Genomic DNA, 20,490 nt, shown 5'->3' with positions numbered 1-20,490 from the left:
TTATTTTCCCCCACAATATGCCAGATAAAATTTTTCTAACCTTGAGGCATCCACATATCATTCCCATAGAGCAATTAGTTCACTGAGAATATGTGTCAGGTCACTATCCCACATGTAACTGTTACTAATACAGAAATATCAAATAATCATGATAATAACTTAGATACACAAACTATTTCACAGCAATTTAAATGGTTTGTCACAGATACTCCAAGCCAGGTATGCATATTCTATTACTCTAGTACTTTCTTAAATAAGAAAGATGTGTTTGATTATATTTTCTATTGAAAAGTTTTCCCAATGAGAAACATGTACACCTGCACATACATTATGTGTACAGTGTATATAACATTTATGCTTACTCACAATCTACTATAATAAGTTTAAATTAATCTGCCTAATCAGTGAGTTTGTCACAAACTAAAAGTTATGCCATGGTAAAAAATATTTTTAGTTACTTTGTACTTACAACAGTCCTCTACTTCTTCCCACCAAAGCATTTGGAAAAAAGAAAAGTATATATGAAGGCAGCGATAAAAATCTTGGTAAATTTTCTCCCAACTTTATTGCTTCAGTAGGTTTAGGAATGATGAGAAACCAATCAACTTCAGCAGCCTTTAAAAAATAAGACTTCAGGTTTTCCTATTCGTTTTCTCTGATGCTAATTGCCTCCAAGATCTGAGTCCTGTAAGGGGAAAGTGACTGATCCCAACACTGAGTGAGTCAACACAGTAACTGATGCCAGGATTCTGTAGAGGCCCCTGGATATTTCGAATTCCAGGACCTGCGCAGAAGCAAGAGACTCGCCTTTTCTCTCAAGTTGGTTTCCCATAATAGGACTGCCCATGGCCACTACATATAAGGTTGTGCTTCCAGCATGGCAAGTCCTGTGAATTCAAATGTTGTTCAACTATGTTCTCATTAATATCCAAACCAGAATAGCACAGAGGACATAGTACTTTCTCTCAAGCTTCTAAACATAAAAACTCTTCAGTAAACAACTGTAACAAGACTTTCTGAAACTTCTATGCACATTTCTAAAATAACAGAGCAGAAAATCCTGATCTAGAATAGCCTTTTAAATGCCTTTCTTTTTTTTTCACCTTTCAACAACACTAAAAACTTCACTCCACTGAACAAAAATAAATGCCCAGAATAATCTATGCATTTGTTATGTATCCACCGTCTACCAAACTTAATTTCTACCCTGGGGATCCAATCAAAAGTTATGTATTGATGATGCCAACAGCCTGACTAAGAGAAGCAAGAGCAGAATGAAGCAGCTGAGCTCTAAAGGCAGAATGTGTATAGTTCTCATGGGACAAGGTTCCTGCTAAAATAAAGAGCACTTTTAGAATGGAATAAAGAAATCCTCCTGAAGTGCTAAATTTCTGTTGTAGCTTATGATTACTAACAAATTACTCTTTCTTCAACTTTTTTTGGTGAGAATTATTAACAAATTACTCTTTCTTCAACTTTTTTGGTGAGAATTATTAAAACACCATCCTCTTAGACACTGAGTTAATGATCAATTATGTAATGGTTCTCAAAAGTTTTCTGTATTAAATGAACACAGTTGTAACACGTTGTTCAGCATGTTTGTAAACTCTTCTTTGCCAAGAGAAGGCTTCTTTATCTCCTTTCTTATTTTTACTTTTAATGCAACAGGTGAGCCCGATATTTATAGGAAATACTGGTAACACATTTTAGAAAGATATTCCTTTTGCAATTACAATGATCTCTGGTAAAATTATTTGCTTGAGTGTTTTTACAGTACCATTTGTTAAAGTGACAGACTCATTTTTCTATGTCAAGCGTTCAATTGCTTGGCACAGAAATAAACTGTAGATAAAAACAGGAAGAAAAACCTGACATATGGGAGTCAGATGATGATGTTTACTTTAATAGTGAAGTATACATTCTATATTTTGGAATACATCATAGTATTACCATTCCCCCCAACAAAATCCATATGAAATAAAACACAAGCCCTGATTTTAATTTTGGGTAATTATATTTAAATTACTATCATCCAAAACAGATTTAAAATGTTCTCTATAGGTCACCTCATCTCCTTAATGTGGTTATCTAAATATGCATATAACCAACAATTTTATAAAACATAATAATAAAAGTGTTTTAGGAGTGACATGGATCTAAGTCTGCATGTTAGCATCAGTGTCCTGCGCAATGGACTGCAATAATGCCCAGAGTATAAGTTCCTTTACACCTGTACCATGAATTCCCTGTAGATATAAACCCGTGTTTTGTCCAAGGCACATGTACAGTTTATCAGTGATTTGTAAAGTGTAGTCTATGAAGCAGCAGCAGCAGCATATGGGAACATTTTAGAAATGTGAGCACACATGAAACCTGAAAAACAAGAAACTTTGGGAGTAGGACTCAGGACTCTGTGTTTTACAGGTGATCTAATGCATGGCCAATTTTGAAAAACCCTGAAGTGTATGTTTCCAAAAACAATTGTGGCTCCAAATATACCAAAAACTTGTCTTGGTTAATATCTAAAGCACCAAATATCGAAGGACCTGAATGCCCTTAGGTACATCTTAATTGTCTTTCAGCCTTAGTCAATAATCAGAATTTGTTGGGCACCTGTGATGAATTCTACATTAACGCAGAATACGTATAGTTCTCTTAAGGTTTTTATAATCTAGGTGGAAAGATAAGCTAACTGGAAAAAGTGAAAGGTACATAAAATTTGGCCCAAAGTGAACACTAGTTCAGGCCACACCACTACTTTCCTGTGGTCACTTCTGTCTCTCATTTAGTCCCCACAATAACTACAATGGATAGGTTTTAGGAGTGTCATTATAAAAATGACTGGCCAAGGAACTTGCTCAAGTTCCCATTGTTAATAATTGGCTGAGCAGGATTTTTTTTTTTTTTTTGAACTAATTATAGATTCACAAAAACTTTCAAAGATAGTATAGAGGGGTTCCATAAACTCTTCACTCACTTTCCCCCAACAGTTACATTTAAGATAACTATAACACAATATCTAACCCAGGAAACTGATACTGGTACACTGTATATATTTCTGTCATTTCATCACGGGTGTAGATTTGTGTAAACACAACCTCAATCACAATGCAAAGCCGTTCTATCACCACAGAAATCTTCCTTCCTTTAGTCACACCAAACACCCTCTTCCACCAGCCTGGCACCCACTAATTTGTTCTCCATCACTATAATTTTGTCATTTCAAGAATGTTATGTGGCCTTCTGAGATTAGCTTTTTTCACTTAGCATAGTGTCCTAGAGATCCATTCAAGTTGTTATCTGCATCAATAACCTGTTTACTTTTATTGCTGAGTAGTATTCCATCTCATGTGTTTAGGCATTCATTTCTATAGGACATTTTGGTTATTTCCAGTTTTTGGTTACTACAAAGAAAGCTGCCAAACAATCACGTATATTTTTTTCATTTATCTGGATTAATGCCCAGGAGTAAAGCTGCTGGATCATATGGTAAATACATATTTAGTTTTTAAAAGAAACTGCCAAAATGTTCTCCTGAGGGTCTGTACCATTTTACATACCTGCCAGCAATGTGAGTGATCCAGTTTCTCCATATCTTCCTTGGCACTTACTGGTGCCATTATATATATATATATATATATATAAAATATATATAGTATTATATACATTATATTAATTTTTGTCATAAACAGGTAGAGATATATCATGGCAGTCTTAATTTGAATTGGCTGAATAGTTAATAACATTGAACTACTTCTTCTTCATTCTTATTTGCCATCTGAATATACTTTTCAGTGAAATGTCTATCAATATCTTTTGCTCATTTTCCAACTGGGTGCTTTGTTTTGTTTTTGTTTTTTTTATATTCAATATACACTTTATTTTATTTATTTTTTTAATTGGGAAACTAATTTTATTAATCGCTAAAAATCATGCATTCAACAAAGCTAAAAAGTAAAATAAACATTGAAATTTGAAATCTTAAGCAAATTGTGGCAGCATAAAAAATACTCCAATTTACGCATTTTCAGGCAAACATAACATGGTCTTTTAGTGCTTTTTTTTTTTGCTTTCTAATCTATGCACCTTTGGGATTTAATGTTTTTTATTTTTAATTTTTTTTAACATCTTTATTGGGGTATAATTGCTTTACAATAGTGTGTTAGTTTCTGCTTTATAACAAAGTAAATCAGTTATACATATACATATGTTCCCATATCTCTTCCCTCTTGCGTCTCCCTCCCTCCCACCCCCCCATCCCACCCCTCCAGGCGGTCACAAAGCACCGAGCTGATCTCCCTGTGCTATGCGGCTGCTTCCCACTAGCTATCTACCTTACGTTTGGTAGTGGTATGTATGTCCATGCCTCTCTCTCGCTTTGTCACAACTTACCCACTTTGATTGTAACTGCTGAGTTTTTAGCATTTTTTTATATACTCTAGATACGAGTCCTTTGTTAGATATGTGGTTTGCAAGTGTACTCTCCCAGTCTGTAGCTCGTCTTTTCATTTTCTTAATAGGGTAATTCCAAAGCAAAAGTTTTAAATTTTTATAAAGTTCAATTTATTGAACTTTTTCTTGTATGGTGCTTTTGGTGTCATGCCAAAGAACTCTTCACCAAGCCTTAATTCATGAAGATTTTCTCCTACTTTTTTAATCATTTTACATTTAAATCTAGAATTAATTTTATTTTAAAAAATATTTATTTATTTATTTTGGCCACGCTACGTGGCTTGTGGGATCTTAGTTCCCTGACCAGGGATTGAACCTGGGCCCATGGCAGTGGAAGTGCAGAGTCCTAACCACTGGACCACCAGGGAATTCCCTAGAATTAATTTAGAGTTCATTTTTGTATACAGTGTAAGGTTTTCTTTTTTCTTTCTTTTTTTTTTTTTTTTTTTTTTTGCAGTACGTGGGCCTCTCACTGCTGTGGCCTCTCCCGTTGCAGAGCACAGGCTCCGGACGCGCAGGCTCAGCGGCCATGGCTCACGGGCCCAGCCGCTCCGCGGCATGTGGGATCTTCCCGGACCGGGGCACGAACCCGTGTCCCCTGCATCGGCAGGCGGACTCTCAACCACTGCGCCACCAGGGAAGCCCTGTTTTTTCTTTTTTGGCTTACAGATTAACAATTGCCTCAATGCCATTTGTGGAAAGACTACCTTTCCATTGAATAACTTTTATACCTTTGTCAAAAACCAGCTGGGCACATTTGTGTGGATCTATTTCTGGGATTGCAACTCTGTCCTATTGATTTATGTGTCTATCCCTCTGCCAATACCATACTGCCTTAATTACTGTAGCTGCAATAATATGCCTAAGCATTAGGTAGGGTTATTCCTCCCACTACATTATTCTTTTTCAAAATTATTTTACACATTCTAGGTCCTGTGTTTTAACATAAAAATTTTAGACAAATAGGTCTACAGATCAGACAACAAAATATCTTTCTGGATTTCGATAGGGATTGCATTAAATAGATCAATTTGGAGAACTGACATTCTTACCATGTTGAGGCTTCTAATCCATTAACACAGTACATATTTCCAATATTTAGGTCACCTTTATTTTGTCATACTGTGCTTTCTAAAAGTGCTTTGTATTGTGATCATACTGTTCCTTCATATGCCTATAATAATAACACTATCTATTATGCATGTGATTGCACAAAGATAGGGAAAAGAACAGAGGTTCCCAAACTACCATTCTGAAAAATAAACACATTAAAATACAGAACTTTAGTTTTATAAAAGTGCAAAGCACCCATTTCTGGGCATGTGTCCAGACAAAACTGTAATTCAAAAAGATACATGCACCCCTAGGTTCATAGCAGCACTATTCACAGTAGCCAAGACATGCAAACAACCTAAATGTCCATCAACAGATGAATGGATAAAGAAGATGTGGTACATACATACAGTGGAATACTACTCAGCCATAAAAATTAATGAAATAATGCCATTTGCAGCAACATGGATGCAACTAGAGATTATCACAGTTAAGTCAGAAAGACAAATACCATATGATATCACTTATATGTGGAATGTAAAATATGACACAAATGAACCCATATATGAAACAGAATCATGGATACAGAAAACAGACTGGTGGTTGCCAAGGGGGAGAGGATTGGGGGTAGGGATGGAGTCGGAGGTTGGGTTAGCAGATGTAAGCTTTTACATATAGAAAGGATAAACAACAAGGTCCTACTGTATAGCACAGAGAACTATATTCAATATCCTATAATAAACCACAATGGAAAAGAATGTAAAAAAAAAAGAATATATATATGTATATATATATGTGTGTGTGTGTGTGTGTGTGTATAGCTGAATCACTTTGCTGTACAGCAGAAATTAACACAACATTGTAAACAATTTTAAAAAAAGAAAAAAATGAAAAGCATATTTTTATTACATTGAAGGCTTACATTAGCATGTTTTTAAATTACTTTCTTTAGCCTACAGTTGTAAAATACATGCAGTAAAATGAAAACCAGTCCTTGCTTCTATTCTAATACTAACCAGTAATCCCTATATCATAAAATGGGTGAACTATTACTTAGAAAGAACTGATTAGGGTAAACTTAAAAGTAAATAAGGAGTGTATTCTTAAGAAACTGAAAACCTTAATGGTAGCATTATATATATATATATATATATATATTTAACATTTTTATTGGAGTATAATTGCTTTACAATGGTGTTAGTTTCTGCTTTATAACAAAAGTGAATCAGTTATACATATACATATGTTCCCATATCTCTTCCCTCTTGCATCTCCCTCCCTCCCACCTTCCCTATCCCACCCTTCTAGCTGGTCACAAAGCACCAAGCTGATCTCCCTGTGCTAAGCGACTGCTTCCCACTAGCTATGTATTTTACATTTGGTAGTGTATATATGTCCATATATACACTACCACTCTCTCACTTCGTCCCAGCTTACCCTTCCCCCTCCCCGTGTCCTCAAGTCCATTCTCTAGTAGGTCTGCGTCTTTATACCCGTCTTTCCCCTAGGTTCTTCGTGACCTTTTTTTTTTTTTTAGACTCCATATATATGTGTTAGCATACGGTATTTGTTTTTCTCTTTCTGACTTACTTCACTCTGTATGACACTCTCTAGGTGCATCCAACTCACTACAAATAACTCAATTTCGTTTCTTTTTATGGCTGATTAATATTCCATCGTATGTATGTGCCACATCGTCTTGATCCATTCATCTGTCAATGGACACTTAGGTTGCAGCATTTTATATTAACTGGGATGGGCCTGAGTCATTTTCCCCACTTATACTGTACAATTATTTAACAATTTTAAGAACTATGACTAACAGAGCTTCAAAGGATAAATAAGCTGGGAAGAAACAGGCATGATAACTAAGATTTTATATAGAGTTCACAAATTTATTGATTTGGGAAAAATCATTTCCGGGCCATTTCCCTTCTCCACAATGATCTATATTGGTTGAGATGTTATACTGGGTTGGCCAAAAGGTTCGTTCAGTTTTTTTCCTTAAGATGGCTCTAGTAGCACTTAGTTGTCTAACTTCATTTGAAAAAATTTTGTTAGATTCTATTGTGACAGCCGTCATATCAGGGTGCATTTTAAAAAACTTATCAAAATTGGTGATATTACATTTTAAATTTTGATTTGTAGTAGTTCACTTCTTGTGTATAGAAGTACAATTAATTTTTTTATGTGCATCTTGTATACTGAGACCTTGCTGAACTAATTATTTCTACGAGTAATTTTGTGGAATCCCTGTGATGTTTTACATTGTCCATAATAATATCTGCAAATAGGGAAAATTTTAACTTGTCCATCCTGGTTTTTATGCTTTTATTTACTTTTCTTACATTTTTGTGCTGGCTAGAACTTCCAATACTACAAAGAGTAGCAGGGCTGAAAGCAAATATCTTTGCCTTGATCCTGCTATTAGGAAAAAGGAATTAAAATCTTTCACCGTTATTATGATGTTGGCTAGAGAATTTTCTAGATGTTCTTTATCAAGTTGAAGTCCTCTATTCCTAGTTTTCTGAGAGATTTTTTTTTAACATGATTGGGTGTTGAATTTTGTCTAACCTTTGTTTTTGGCATCAATTGATAAGATCATGTTATTATTCTTTTTTAGCTAGTTAATTTACCAAAATTTAAATGTTTGTCTCTATGTCTATGAAGGTTATTCGTCCGTAGTTTTCTTCTTTTGTACCATGTTTGTCTGGTTTTGGAATCAGATTACCTCTTGTCTCATAAAACATGTTTGTAAGTATTGCCTCCTCTTCTATTTTCCGGACACTGACAGTTCTTTTCTTTAATCACATGAAAGATGTCATGCCATTTCCTTTTGAATTCTATGGCTTCTCATAAGAAATTCTGTCATTTGATTTTTTTTTGTACCTATAAAGTGTCCTTTCTCTTTCACTGCTTTCAAGGTTTTTCTTTTTTCTTTTTTTTCCTTTATCATTAGTTTTCAGAAGATTGACTATGACAGGTGCAGGCAGGGATCTCTTTGAGATTATCTCTTTGGGTTTTTCAGCTTCTTGAATCTGTAGGGTTTTGCCTTTTGCCAAATTAGGTTATTTTTAAGCCATTATTTCTTCAAGTACTTGTTCAGCAACACTTTTTTTTCTCTCCTTTCAGGACTCTGAGACATGCATCATAGATATTTTATTATAATCCCACAAGGTCGGTGAGGATCTGTTCATTTTTTGTCAGTCTATTTTCGTTCTTGTTCAGACTGGGTGATTTCTATTGTTCTAGCTTCCTGTTCACAGATTTGGCCCTCTGCCCCCTCCAATCTGCTATTAAGACCATCAACTGAATTTTATTTTGATTACTCTATTTTTCAGTTCTAAAATTTTATTTTGTTCTATATGTCTTCTATTTCTTGCTGAGACTTTCTATTTTTTGTTTGTTCCAAGCAAGTTTGTAATTGCTTATTGAACCATTTTTTTATAATGGCTGTTTTAATATCCTTGGCAGATAATTCGATCACCTATGTCATTTCAGCGTAGGTGACTGTTGATTGTCTTTTTTCATTCAAGTTGAGTTTTTTCCCCCTTGGTTTGATGAATGATTTTAAATGGAAGCCTGGACATTTAGGGTATTATGTTGTCAGACTCTAGACCTTATTTAAACCTTCAGTTTTAGCTAGCCTTTCCTGGCAATGCTTTGTTGGAAGATGGGAAGGGGGTTGCTCCCTTGCTACTACTAGGTAGGGTTGGAAGTCCAGGTTCCCCATTCAACCTATGTTGATACCTGAGATTACTTCTCTGTGTGTGTGTCTGCAAATTATACTGCCTTGACATTATTTTAATTTCCATTAAAATAGTAAATGGATATCTGGAGGCTTGTGGATTCATTTTTAAATATTCAAAGTTTTTTTCCACTGGACAAAAAAGAGCTACAACTTGCAAAACTCAAAGCATATCTTAACTGATATTTCCATAGACGATGAACTGTATGACACTTGCAAAATGATTTGATTTTAGAACTTGGTACTATATAGCAGTGCTTTCTATAGAGTCAAGACAGAAGACATTTACTTACTTATTAAATACATGTAAAACTAAGTTATCTGTGTTGTAAAAATAATGCATGCCTAACTCATATATTGATTCTCAATCATTTTAGGAGGTAAATGTGTAGGAACTAATGAAGGTGTTTTAAGATTTCTGAATAAAAGAAAGTTATTATGAGTACAAAGAAATTAAACACATTGATGTCAGCGAGCTGAGGATCAGTATGAAGATTTCATGGTTGCATCTCTTATACTATATTAGTCAAGGTCCTGGCATGAAACAGGTAGAAACAAAAGCATGAGCAGAAAACAATTTGTTGAAATAGCCGTGGAGAGAGGTATAAGCAGGATGATGAGAACAAATAAAGGATGGTGAGTCATCCAGGTGATAGTAAAAGCGGGAAGTTCCTTCCACCTCCAGTTCTGATGGGTCAAAGTGAGGGAATAATGTTGTCAGAATAGTAGTAGAGACACACAGTCAGTCACCAGCAGGACTTTAGTGAGGCACATGGAAAAGGAAAAACAAATACCTTAAAATCTTTTTCCATGTGCCCTCTGATATCCTGGTGTCACACAATTGGCTGATAGAGTGCAAGAGGCTTTGATGATGAAGAGCTAAGCTTCCCAGGGCAAAGAGTAGGGCAGAGAACGTCATAAAGTGGAGTGGGTCCACTGATACAAGTAAAGAATGATCAACACATGGGCTCAGCCCACCTTGTAAGTCTTGGAAGGATACTCAGTACTAATATGATACCCTAGTGGAAAATATGATAAGGGATGAATTGACCCTTTGAAAACTAGCCCTTGCCTTCATTTTTCAACTCTGCATTACACCTCTCTGAATTCCACTAAAGTGATCTCATGTACTTTTCTACCAATGCATCTCAAATTACTTCAGAAGTTCACCATAAACGTTCTCCTTGCATGGTGCTTCGCTACTTTGCTGCATGTATAATAAATAAGCTGGATATATGTTGAATGTGTGAATTACCTGCTGGAATGCAAACTCCATCAGAACAGGAGTTATGAACTGTTTCATTCCTGGTGCCTATCATTTTGCGATGTATATACCATTGCCTCTGCTTGCAATTTCCTTATCTTTGATCCTTTATCTTTGTATTGTATGCTGCCTTACCCTTCTGGGCTTTCTTTAAGTTTACTTCCTCTATGAAGATACTTTGAGCTTCCCCTTAGCCCCATTTGTAGCTGGGTCTAATGATATGAATGCACCTTCCTACTCAACTGTCAACTTCTTGAATGTTAAGGACTGGTTTCTATTTATGTTGATATCAGTTCTCAGAAGTGTATTGAGTACAATAGGAGCTCAATGATATCACTTGGAAAAAAAAAAAGGAAAAAGGTACAAGGGAAGAAGAGAGGAATGTGCATTGCAGATAATTATAATACTCAAAATAAATACTGAATTCTTTGAGGGTGGCAAACCAAATCTGTTTTCAAGTATATGTTAGAAGAGATTCTGAATCTTGTCGCTGTGGAATGACCATAGTATCAAATACTCATTTAAAGCAATGGCATTGAGCTGCAGAATAGATATGCATTTATTTTTCAGACATTTATTAGGGACTTCCCTGGTGGCACAGTGCTTAAGAATCTGCCTGCCAATGCGGGGGACACAGGTTCGATCCCTGGTCCGGGAAGATCCCACATGCCATGGAGCAACTAAGCCCACGAGCCACAACTACTGAAGCCCATGCACCCTAGAGCCCAAGTGCCACAACTACTGAGCCCACATGCTGCAACTACTGAAGTCTACGTGCTCTAGGGCCCGTGTGCCGCAAGTACTGAGCCCGTGTGCTGCAACTACTGAAGCCCGCATGCCTAGAGCCCATGCTCCTTAAAAAGAGAAGCCACCGCAACGAGAAGCCTGTGCACTGCAACGAAGAGTAGCCCCCGCTCGCCGTAACTAGAGAAAGCCAGTGTGCAGCAACGAAGACCCAAAAGCAGCCAAAGGAAGAAAAAAAAACATTTGTTAGAGCCAGATTTTCAACATTAAGGATATAAGGTAATAACTTCTGGTCCCTGCCTTCAAGGGGATTATGCTTGAAGTGTATTACAAGAAAATTTTACATTTTAATCTACTTGTTAATTAAGGAACTCAAATAAGTTTGATGACACCTGTCTGAGAGAGGTACCTAAGAGAGGGAGCAGATTTTAAAGATAACACCAGATTTACTGCCTACCATAAAAGATTGTCATGTATGTTAAATAAAACAATGCATTTAAAAAGTCATTTTCAATTGTATACATTAGAAAAGAGAGAAAATTTCAAATCAATAATCTAAGCTCTCACTCCAAGAATCTAGAAATTGAAGAGCAACATAAACCTAAAAGTAGCAGAAAGAAGGAAATAATAAAGATCAGAAATCAGTGAAATTGGCAACAGAAAAATAGAGAAAATCAATGAAACAAAGGGCTCATTCTTCAAAAAGATCAATATAATTAACAAAGTGCTAACAAGAGTGACCCCTCCCAAAAAAAAACACCCCGAGGACACACAGGTTACCAATGTTAAGACTGAAACAGGGGATCTCATTACAGACTTGATAGACATAAAAAAGATAATAAGGGAATACTATAGGTAATTATTCACACAAATATTCGACAATTTGGATGAAATGGACCAATTCCTCACAAAACACAAACTACTGCAAGTCACCCAATAGGAAATAGATAATTTGAATTGTCCTATTACTAATAATGAAATGGAGTTCATAATTTTAAATCCTCAGAAAAATAAATCTTCATGTCCAGATGGTTTCACTGGAAAATTTTACCAAACTTTGAAAGAAGGATTAACACCAATTCTACACAATCTCTTCCAGAAAATGGAAGAGAACACAACAATTCTAATACATTTAATGAGTCCAGCAATAGCCTGATACCCAAATCAGAAAAAGATAGCATGAAAAACCAACAACAAAAACAACAAACTACAGACCAATATTGCTTATGAATATCAAAGCAAAATTACTTAACAAAATACCAGCACCTAAAATTCAGCAAATATATAAAATCATGTAGTGTTTGTTCCAGGGGTGTACAGCTGGTTTGATATTCAAAAATCATTATTGTAATTCACTGTGTTAACATGTTAAAGAAAAAAATCACATGATCTTATCAATGGATGCACTACAATCATTTGACTAACTTCAATACCGATACCTGAAATAAACTCTGAAAAACAGAAACATAGGGGAACTTCCTCAACTTATTTATCAACACTTATATAAACCCTTCGGCTAAGTTTGTACTTAGTTTAAGTATTAAATGCTTTTTCCCTAGTACTGTGAACTACTCTCACCCATCTTATTGAACACAATGCTTCAAGTTCTAACCAGTGCAATGAGGCAAGGCAAGGAAATGAGTCCATACAAATAGGAAAAAAGACATTAAACTGTCGTTTACATGCAGATGGGATGAAAATGAAAATTGCAAGCAATCTACAAAAAAAAAAATCTCCTAGAACTAATAAGTGAGTTTATCAAGGTATCAGGATACAAGAATAAACAAACAAAAATCAATTGTATTTCTACGTACTAGCAATGAACCCCTAGGTTCATTGTGGACACTGAAATTAAAAATATACTACTCGGGCTTCCCTGGTGGCGCAGTGGTTGGGAGTCCGCCTGCCGATGCGGGGGACACGGGTTCGTGCCCTGGTCCGGGAGGATCCCACATGCCGCGGAGCGGCTGGGCCTGTGAGCTATGGCCGCTGAGCCTGCGTGTCCGGAGCCTGTGCTCCGCAATGGGGGGGGGCCACAACAGTGAGAGGCCCACGTACCGCAAAAAAAAAAAAAATATATACTACTCTTTTCTATCTCAGCAAAAATCAAAGTAGCTGTTCATCTAACAAAACATGTCCTTGACAATAACAAAATGCTGCAGAAATAAATCAAAGAACATCTAAATAAATGGAGAAACATACTGTGTACATGGATTGGGAGACTCAGCATAGTAATGTCAATTTTACTCAAATTGATGTACAGATTTAACATAATTCAAATTAAAATCCTAGCAAAGTTTCTTGTTGTTGATGATATAGACAACTTTACATGGAAAGGCAATGGAACTAGAATAATTAAAATAATGTTGAAAAAGAAGAATAAAGTAGGAAGAACAAGCCTATCAGATTTTAAGACTTAACATATACAGCTATAATAATTAAGATAGTGTGGTACTGGTGGTAGGATAGACACACAGATCAATGGAACAGAATAAAGAACCACACAAATATGGCCAACTGATTTAGACAAAGATCTGAAAACAATTCAGCTGAGCAAAGATAGACTTTTCAACAAACAGTGCTAGAACACTAGAACACTTAAGTCTCACACCTTATACAAAAGCAGCTACTAATGAATGATGAATTTAGATTTAAAACATAAAACTCTAAGTATTTTAGAAAAAATACATAGAAAAAATCTTAGGATCTAAGGCTAGGAAGAGTTTTTGGATTTTACACTTAAAAGCATCGGCCCAAAAACGGAAAAACTGATAAGTTAGACTTCAACAAAAATTTTAATGTTTGCTCTTAAGGAGATAAAAAGAGAAGCTAAGGAAAAAAATATCTGAAAGCCACATATCCAACCAATGATTAGTATCTACAATCCATAAAAAAACTCATAAAACTCAAAAGTAAAGAACAAACAACAATAACAAAAAACTCCAAAAACTTATTAGAAAATGGTACTGTGGAAAATAGCTTGACAGCTTTGTAAAAACACTAAACATGCAAATGTCATACAATCCAGGAATTTCACTCCAGGGCATTAATTCCAGAGAAATGAAAATTCTTATTCACACAAAAACTTGTACATGAGCGTTCTTTGCAGATGTATTTGTAGTGCACAGAACCTGGAAACAACTCACTGAGATATCCTTCAACAGGTGAAAGGCTAAACAAACTGTGGTACATCTATCCAATGGAATACTACTCAGAAATAAAAAGAACAACCAATGATATACAATAACCTGGAAGACTCTCCAGATAATCTTGCTGAGCGAAAAAGCCAATCCTAAATGGTTACATATTGTATAAATCCATGTATATAACATTCTAGAGATGACAAAATTATCCAGATGGATATCAGACTAGTGGCTTCCAGGGGTTAGGAAGTAGGTGGGGGCAGGAGGGAAGGGGATCTGGCCAAAAAAAAGGTAACATGGGGGTTCCTTGTTGTGATGGAGATATATTCTGTACCTTGATTGTTCTGTCAATATCCTGGTTGTGATATTGTACTACAGTTTTGCAATATGTTATCACTGAGAGGGACTCGGTAAAATGACAAACAAGATCTATTGGGTGTTTCTTTCTTTTCTTTTTTTTTTAAAGCTGCAAGTAAATGTACAATTATCTAAAAAAAATTTTGTAAATAATTAAAAAAAGATGGCAGCCTGGGTTTGGCCCATGGGCCAACATTTTCAGATTCCTGATACAGGACATTGATATATATGCACATAAACCAATACAGGGGTAAAACACACTGAAGAATAAATGGCAGCAATGTCATGTTTACAACTATCTTTGCACTTGCTCCTCTTTGTTTTAAAGGCTACTGTGATTGGGTTATGAAAAAGAACATATTTAAGAGCTACAATTCTCTAGTTCAAGAAGACTTTAAATCTGCAAATAAGAATTCTGGGTATCTTTTAACTAAATATTTAGAATACTGGAAAAACAGGCTCTAAATGACACTTTGTCGTTACTTAATATTCAAAAAACATTTCACATATGTATTTATTGAAAGCCTAGACGAAGTTATTAATGTGCAAGAGTGATGAAAATAATATAAATCTGTGTGGATGACATTTAAATTGCAGCTTCAATGAACCTATAGGCTCAAATCAAAATCCTTTCCTAATTCTTGTTTAAAAAAGTTTTAAGGTTAAGTGGGCCATCCTAAGAAACAAGAGATGACAGTGATCCAAAAATTTGGGGCTTAAAATTTGAGGACCTTCTTTGTTTTGCCAATGTTTCAAGCACCTGGCTACCTGAAAGCTTTACTGGTGTCTTTGAAGAGTTCTATGAAATGGAGGGGTTCTGACACTTAGACTTCATTAGTTTCCTGACAAAGCTGGAGAGAAAGTTAGAGAGGACTTGTGTAGCAGATGAAGCTACGCATGCTATTCTCTCTAATAAGCTTTGAGAGAGTGATAGAGTGAAAGAGACAGGTCTTTACTTGAGTGGCATTCTATTTTGAAGGTCCCACTAAAGAACGCTTTAAAAATAAATTCAAAAAAACCCTCACAAGTGATGACCATTTATAATATGGCTCAATATTTTTCCTGAGCCTCATAAGAATATACTTACTCACTGAAGCCTGAAAGTGGAAGCCTTTATGGAAACTAGAGAAAGTATTGTTTTTGACTCTAAATGAGGTTTCAAAAATGGACTGGATTTAGAGGAGGATTTTAAAAAATGGTTTATACAGGTTTTACTTCCAAAAGTCCATTCAATTTTTTAAAAGTGATTAAAAATTCTGAAGTCTGGTTACTTGAAAATAGTCTACAGCCCTTATTATATTAAACATTATTGCTTAAATATTCCTATAATATGTTGGATCCAATTGATGCCTCAAAAAACTAAAGCACTCATATTTCCTTAATCATTTTTAGAGGACTGAAAGTTTTATTGTGAAGTTTCAGGGTTAGCTTTATTTCGTAGCTTTATTTAGGGTATTGAAAAGTCTGTTGAGTTACCGAACCACGTTTAATATATGTGCGCAGGTATACATGTGCGTATACCTTTTTCATTATTAATTAATTTGTCTTCAAAGCTACATGCTTCTCTTCACATTAGTACATGAAGTACATTTTTAGGATTTCAAGATTCTGTGGTAATACCTTTAGAAAACTGGAGAAGAGAGTAAGACTAAAGATAGGTATAAATCCCTATTTTTTAAATTAAAAAAAAAAAGGAATTTGGGGAAGGATCACGTCAATAAATCCTCAATTTGAAAACAGGAAAGTATGATAATAAGGTTGGTTCTTGAAATGGGGGTCTGCCGAAAAATATTAAATCTGTGGATTGAGACAAGTTAGAAGCAACAGTTTAATCCATGAGAAAAAATAAACTGTTAGGCTCTCACTTCTACCTTATAGTCCCTATTTTTTCCCTATTTTCTTCAGTTATTGGAAAGAGAGTAAAATGAAATAATATATGGTTTAACTCAAGTGAAGCTGAACTTGAACTAGTTAAGGGATGGTTTTGATGGCGATTCTAGTAGGGAATTGAGGCATTTTCTCCGTTCCCCAGTCCAATCCATTTTTCCCCACAGGTAGTATAGGTACCTAGTAACAGAATATTCACTGTTCTTCCTTCTCGAAACTTATAATGTTGCTGTCATTTGTTTACCTTATCCATAAGCTCTGGTCACCCAATACACTGTTGCTAATATTATTTTGGACAAAGAGATAACTATTATATCATTAGGAATAAGAAAAATAAAAGATTTGATTTTACTTTCATTCCTTCCTTCTCTAATGCTCTTCTTTTCTTTATGTAGATCCACGTTTCTGACCTACATGATTTTCTTTCTCTCTGAAGTACTTCTTTTGACATTTCTTGTAAGGCAGGCCTACTGGCAACAAATTCCCTCAATGCTTGTTTGTGTGATAAAGTATTTATTCGTCCTTCACTTCTGAAAGATAATTTACTGACATAGAATTCTAGGTCGGTAGAGTTTTCTTTCTGTCAACAATTTAAATATTTCACTCCACTCTTTTCTCACTGGCCTGGTCCAACCCATTTTTTGCCCTTCTCTTTTCTGCTGAGTGCCTGCAAGGCTGATCCTCACAAATGACATATTTTTAGCTCGCTGGATGACTTGTCTCTGGTGGTCTTGGCCAATGGCAGGCACAGACATCAGACCACAGGCAGGGAGAGAGAGGGTCTGAGGCATTATTTTCTTATCCCCCTCCACCTTATTTGGTCCTTATTTCCCACAGTGGCAGGTTACATCCCTAACTTCCCTGTCAGAAACCCACTCTTCCACTGCCCTATCTCTTACTGAATTTAGAAAATGCGACTTCCTTCATTTGACACTTCAGACTTGGAAAGGGGGACATATAATAATGTGCTACTGCTGGTAGTCTGTACCATGATAACCCTTTTTGTGTCCTTTAAACCTGCCCACACCTCTCAAAATAGTCCCTTTATTGTGTTTTATTGAACCATCTGTGTCAGATTCTATTTCTTTCCAGAGTCATGGCTGATACAGGGAGATCAGAAAAATCAATAGCGTCTCCCTTTGAAGTAATAAAGTATAAAATGAAAATGAATGGGATTCATAGTTACTTTAATACAGTATGCTTCTTTGTATATAAACAATCTCTAGATTTTTCATAGCTGTATCTGGTGGTTTGAGTATAAAATACTTATTAGAACTTAAGATTAAAGTTTAGCCCCTCTATACTGAATTGCATATGGAGTTTTCACTCCAGAAGTAAGGGTTAAAGCAATGAATGTCTTGTCATTTAGCACAGGAATCATATAACGATTCACTTGCTTACAATGTACTCTACTCAGTGATAAAAGGCCTAAAATTGTGTATCTGAGTGTTTGTGCCTGTATGAATAAGTCATTCTACACCCATACACCCTCCGCTCTGCAAGAACATGGTAACTGAAAGACCTTATTACAGCGCTGTGAAATATGCATGAAGTTATCAAGTTGTTTGATTCCAAACTGTCTTATTTTTTTCTGGCCTCTGTGCCCCTACACTAGCCCATAAGCTTGCACATTTTCCCATTGTGCTTAACTAGAGAGATGCTTTAAAAACAAAACTTGAGAAGTATATGCCTCTATAGAAGGTGTAATATTTCAACAGATATGAACCAGTGTGGGGAGGGGAGGTAGAAATGGCCCCCAATTTTTTTCTCATCTCAGTAAAGTTCAGAACTTTATATAAATATCTTAGCTATCAAACCTGCTTTTACCCAGTTTATTACCTGTGAAGCTGTATAAATCTTAATGTTTTAAATGATGCTAAATAATTGAATACATGGGGAAAATGACACAGACCCATCCCAATTTATGTAAAATAATGCCCTTAGAGTTTTCAATTACTTAAGAAATCTTTCCTTATTTATTTTTAAATTTAGTTCACTGGGTACTTGCTAATTAATTTGTCATCTGTTTCGTGATACAGGGATTATTGGTCAATATAGGAATATAAGCAAGGACTAGTCTTCATTTTACAACATGTATCATAAAACTGCAGACAAAAGAAGAGTAATTAAAAAATGCACTAATGCATGACTTTAAAAAGATGTTCTGCATTCATGAAAAATTATAGGTCTCTATCAATTCCTCTATAAACAATTATAACATTATCATTTAAAATTATTTCAACATCATACACAGATGGTGTATATTTAGTTATAGTCATTTAAATTTTTTAAGAAGTGCTTCCCTTTCAAAACTGCAGATTTGGACGTTTTCTTATTTTCCCTTTCTTTTTGTAATCATGTACATAATATTGTCTATAACACATAATAACATAATAGACAATACATTATAGGTATATTAGAAATATGAAAACACAATCTAATCCCAATGTGAAGCACTGTTAAAAGGCACAAAATGATGAAAGAAATCAAAAAAAGATCTTATAAGTGTGTTAATGGATTGGAATACTCAACATGGTAAAGATGTCGATTCTCTCCAAACTGACATATAGGTTTGATGCAATTTCTACCAAAATAACAAGTTTTTTTTTTGTAGACACAGACAAGCTTATTCTAAAATTTCTATGGAAAGACATAGCCCTATAATAGCTAAAACAATCTTGACAAACAAGAATAAAGGGAGATGAATCATACCACCCAATGTTAAGACTAACTATGTAACTACAGTAATCAAGACACTATGGACATGGCAGAGGTGTAGAGTTATAGACTGAGGCAACAGAACAGAGAACTGAGAAATACACCTACACAAACGTGTCCAACTGATCTTCAAAATAGTTGTAAAAGCAATTAAATGGTGGAATAGGTCTTTTCAAGAAAGGTGCTGGTGCAAATGAACATTTACTATAGTTAAAAAAATTAACTTAGCTCTCACACTTTACACAAAATTGACCCAAAGTATAAAACTATAAATCTTTTAGAAATGTATGTAGGAAATAGTATTTGTGACTTAAGCAAAGACTTTTTATACTTGACACATAAAGCACAATCCATAAACAGAAAAATGGATAAATCGGACTTCATCAAAATTTTTAAAAGTTTGGCCGTGCAAAGGGACCTGTTAAGAAAGTGAAATACAAGACACAGAATGGGGGGAAATACTTGCACATCACTCATGTAGACAATTATTCCAGAGAAATGAAAACTTATGTCCACACAAAAGCCTGCACATGATTCTCTGTAACAGCTTTATTGGTCATAGCTCCAAACCGCTAGAAACCAAAATGTCTCCCCATCGGGGAATGGTTTACTAAACTGTGGGACATCCATCACAATAAATGAATCAGTAATATACATTTGCAATAAAAAGTAAACTATTTGCCACATGCAACAACTTAGATGGATCTCAAGGGAATTATGCTGAGTGAAAAAGCCAGTTCCAAAGTATTAACTTCTATATTATTCCATTTGTATAATATTTTTGAAGTGACAAAATTAAGAGACATGAAAATTGCTGTCACGGGTAAGGGATAAGAGAGGGTGGCAGTGGGGAAGTGGAGGTTATCAAAAGACACCAGGAGGGATCCTGTGGTCATGCAAGTGATCTAAATTTTGGCTGTAACGGTGGATGCGCTATCCTACATATGTTGAAATTGTACTGAACTAAACACACACACAGAAATGAGTACTAGGAAAAATTGGGAAATCTGAAATGAGTTCATTGTATCAATGCCAATATTCTGGTTGTGATATTATACTATACTTTGCAAGATATTACCATTGGGGGTAACGGTAAATGTTATAGAGTATCTGGTCTGTGTTTT

The 20,490-nt window shown here is 35.3% G+C and overlaps 1 protein-coding gene and 1 non-coding gene across 2 annotated transcripts in view; both read right to left on the bottom strand.

The window, feature by feature from the left end:
- DMD (dystrophin) overlaps nucleotides 1-20,490 on the bottom strand; it is a 2,243,521-nt gene that overhangs the window by 2,125,519 nt on the left and 97,512 nt on the right. The gene's annotated exons all lie outside the window — the stretch shown is intronic.
- On the bottom strand, nucleotides 4,748-4,820 carry TRNAG-UCC (transfer RNA glycine (anticodon UCC)). The gene has a single exon. It is a non-coding gene; the product is annotated as a tRNA-Gly (tRNA).

This window comes from Globicephala melas, chromosome X (genome assembly GCF_963455315.2).
Source record: "Globicephala melas chromosome X, mGloMel1.2, whole genome shotgun sequence".
NCBI lineage: Eukaryota > Metazoa > Chordata > Mammalia > Artiodactyla > Delphinidae > Globicephala > Globicephala melas.
This window is presented reverse-complemented; position numbering and strand designations above follow the sequence as displayed.